Source organism: Nanorana parkeri, unplaced genomic scaffold (genome assembly GCF_000935625.1).
Source record: "Nanorana parkeri isolate BGI_ZX_2015 unplaced genomic scaffold, ASM93562v1 scaffold738, whole genome shotgun sequence".
NCBI classification, from domain to species: domain Eukaryota; kingdom Metazoa; phylum Chordata; class Amphibia; order Anura; family Dicroglossidae; genus Nanorana; species Nanorana parkeri.
The window spans coordinates 445,797-449,865 of NW_017307006.1; the positions used below are offsets into that span (position 1 = coordinate 445,797).

The window sequence follows — 4,069 nt, forward strand, 5'->3', positions numbered from 1 at the left end:
GTAATTGCACCTAGTTTTTCGGCGGTGGAATGTGTGACCGCCCATTAGGTCAAGCATTGCAACGCTTTGTCAGCTGTTCCAGGACACATCGGCATCGCATGTGCAGGAGAACCCATCTACATTACCCCATCTGCCTGGAACATCTGATCGGTCCTCAAATGTCACTACTATCTGACTTTGTGAATGCGGTGGAATGTGAGATCGCACTCACAAAGTCAGATAGAATTGACATTTGAGGACCAATCAGGAGTTTCAGGCAGATTAGGTAATGCAGATCGATTCTCCTGCACATGCACAGTGAGCAGATCTGCCCTGGAACAGCAGACAAAGTGTTGGAATGCTTGACCTGATGGGCAGTCATACATTCCACCGCTGTAAAACTGGGCAGGATTACGTTAAAATGTGTGACTGGTCATACATTCCAACGTAGTCCCAAACTTTGATAGAACACCGACACTTTAAAATGTCAAACTAAAGTGGCTGCCTGAGGTCCTGTGCTTGCTGGGGACCTCAGTAGACGTCCTGTGAACTGTGGCGCATGTTTACAGCATCATTTGCATATCTCCTACCTGAGGAACCACACAGTGCTGCTTACATCGCTTTCGCCACCCAAAAGACCCTTCGGACCCCAGAGGAGACCCCACACTGCCCCCCTGAGACCTTCGGGATATCAGGCCACAACCCTGCAGCAACACAGAGTATGTAGCTTCATATTATTCTGCATTGCTGTATAATGTATTGCTGGGATTTGTAGTCCTCTATAGCTGGTTGTATTATTCTGCATTGCTGTACAATGTATTGCTGGGATTTGTAGTCCTCTATCATTGGTGGTTTTCTGCATTGCACCACTGTATAATGTATTGCTGGGATCTGTAGTCCTCTATAGCTGATGGTATTCTTCATTGTTGTATAATGTATTGCTTGGAATTGTAGTTCTCTGTAGCTGATGGAATTCTGCATTGTTGTGTAATGTATTGCTTGGAATTGTAGTTCTCTATAGCCAATGCCATTCTGCAATGCTGTACAATGTATTTCTGAGATTTATAGTCCTCTATAGCTGATGGTATTATTCTGCATGGCTGTATGATGTGCTGAGATTTGTAGTCCCTCTACAGCTTGGAGTTAGTGACAGAAGTACCAGGGTCGCAGCAGTTATACACACGCAGAGCACCGACGAGGCATCCCTCCACTACCAGTGTTCTAACTTTCCTCAACCCATTAATTTCTCTACTGCGTCACTTCTAGGTGCGCATGTCATGGAGGAAGGGGGTCATGAAAACATCTGATTCGGATGACTCGGCCCCACTTGAAGTGACACAGTCGAGAGAAGGTATAGGGGCGAGAAAAATTATAGAACACTGACTTTGACACTGTCCGGCCCCTCCTCCCACAGCTCACAGCCCAGAAGCATGGACAGCCAGCGGCGGTCTACAGTGGGTGAGAGTGCCTAAGTAGCGGACATGGAGCGGACTCGGAGTAAGGCCAGAAACAGGTAGGGAGCCCAGAGGGAGGAGAACACCATCCCCCAGCCAGTTACCCCTTTTATGGACTTACTAGGAGTCCTCACTAGTGATGGGCTCGGGCGTGTTCGCAGCTCCATGTGCCGAGCCCGCCAGGAAGCTGACAGCGCCAATCAAAGGCACTGAGACATATCCCGATCTCTGCAGCTGCGGCCTGGGATAATGTCTCAGTACCTGTGATTGGCGCTGCGGCGCTGTCAGATGGCAAAAGTGGCAGCCAGGGGCGGGGGGAAGGCAGAGAAAGAGGCAGAGCTGGAGGGTGGGCTAAGTTGCTGCACCATGGGCCTCTAGGTTGTACTTGCCCCCTGGGCTAAAAGTTGCCAGTAAGCCCATGCTGGTTTTCCACAACTGCCGGACGCCGAGAGTTGATTAAATTGCGGATGGCATCGGCGCCCGGCCGTTGCGGTATGCAGGATTGTGGGCGGCGTTGGACTACATGTCGCAACCGCGGGGGGGCCGATGCCAGCTCATCCGTGCCCAGCGGTTGTAACATGCAATGAAAATTATTAGTGCCCCCCCCAGATTTGACTATTGTATCTTATGTGCCGCCCCCTACATATTGTTCCTAGAGTCGCCACTGCTGACGTGTGAGTCATCCTGCTTTCCAGTGAGAGACTGCTACTGTGAGAGACGTTTATCTCGAGGCAAACTTCCGAGCACTGTGAAAGGTAAAGAGTTCTCTGCTCCTGGGCAGTACACTGCTAATGGGTGCTGGGTTAAAGTTTAAACTGCCAAATGTAGGATTCGTCTGTACTCACAAAGAATATAGCAAGATTTTCTCTGCTCTTCTGTCTTTTTGACCTACTGCAATCTATGTCTCACATGATGTGGAAGACTTCATTACAGCTCTTCTGATCGTAAATATTTGGCTACATGCTGGCCTTTCAAGATTAACCACATAGTGGCCTTCTCTGATTGCTGTCCTCATGGAATGAAATGTTATTTTGAATCTCAAAAGCGCAACAGTTTCTATTCTGCCATCAAATGTGTAAATTCATTGAAGCAATGTTTTTTTGTCAGCTATAAGGAGACTATTGTTACCGCACAGGTCTTTCTGCTTTTAAACCCTCATAACCCTGTTGATTCCGGAGAGAAAGTTCGTTAGTAATACGCCTAGGCTAAGCGGTCCCTGGGCCTGAAAGACAGCTCCAGCACTACAGCCGGAAAACATCTTTCCTACTGCCCGATTCTAACGCGGGAAGAACATACTCGAAGGCAGGACGGGACCGGATACCATATCGTCAAGACCCTGATATTTGCGCATATCCACCGTAACCCGGTGAGTACCCATTACTAAGGGGGCTGTCGGACTAAGGAGATAGGAACTAACAATCATCCGTCTTCTAAACCCCCCCTGTCCTGCTCTTACATTGCCTATTTTTTGAGATCTACTCTTCATATCGCCCATTGAACATTGTTGCCTCTGGCATCGCCTTCACTTATTTAAAGAAACAATTCAAGATTAATATAAATATAGATCACTGAATGCTATCTTTTTTTTGTTTCAGCTTTTTTGAAAAAACTGTCACAGATTATTCACTGTAATCTTTTTGAGACGTTTTTTCTGATACTGTGTTATATATTTCCAATGAAGTCGTAATGCCGTATTATATTCACTAACCAAAGCTGATTTTATCCATCTACTATCATCTATTATTACTTAATCTTAATCGAAGCTGATTTTATCTATTTATTATTATTCAATTTTACTATTTATTCTTTGTCATCTAAGTTCATCACGATTATTCACTTACGTTTGAATGTCATTTATATCTATTAGCCATAGGCTACACTTTATGTTGTTCACATAGTGATACAAACCATCTTTTTCGTTTACTTTTTATGACTGTTTCGAATACACATAATTTATACATTGATATCCAAGACTTTGACACTGTCCGGCCCCTCCTCCCACAGCTCACAGCCCAGAAGCATGGACAGCCAGCGGCGGTCTACAGTGGGTGAGAGTGACTAAGTAGCGGACATGGAGCGGACTCGGAGTAAGGCCAGAAACAGGTAGGGAGCCCAGAGGGAGGAGAACACCATCCCCCAGCCAGTTACCCCTTTTATGGACTTACTAGGAGTCCTCACTAGTGATGGGCTCGGGCGTGTTCGCAGCTCCATGTGCCGAGCCCGCCAGGAAGCTGACAGCGCCAATCAAAGGCACTGAGACATATCCCGATCTCTGCAGCTGCGGCCTGGGATAATGTCTCAGTACCTGTGATTGGCGCTGCGGCGCTGTCAGCTTCCTGGCAGGCTCGGCACGTGGAGCTGCAAACACACCCGAGCCCATCTAGTCCTCACATCACCCGACCATTCACACTAGTGCTACATGGATGGCAAAAGTGGCAGCCAGGGGCGGGGGGAAGGCAGAGAAAGAGGCAGAGCTGGAGGGTGGGCTAAGTTGCTGCACCATGGGCCTCTAGGTTGTACTTGCCCCCTGGGCTAAAAGTTGCCAGTAAGCCCATGCTGGTTTTCCACAACTGCCGGACGCCGAGAGTTGATTAAATTGCGGATGGCATCGGCGCCCGGCCGTTGCGGTATGCAGG

The 4,069-nt window shown here is 47.9% G+C and overlaps 1 pseudogene; it reads right to left on the reverse strand.

The window, feature by feature from the left end:
* The window catches only part of LOC108793316, a 28,578-nt pseudogene extending 25,767 nt beyond the window's left edge, over window positions 1-2,811 (reverse strand).
* Window positions 2,812-4,069: the final 1,258 nt, after the last annotated feature.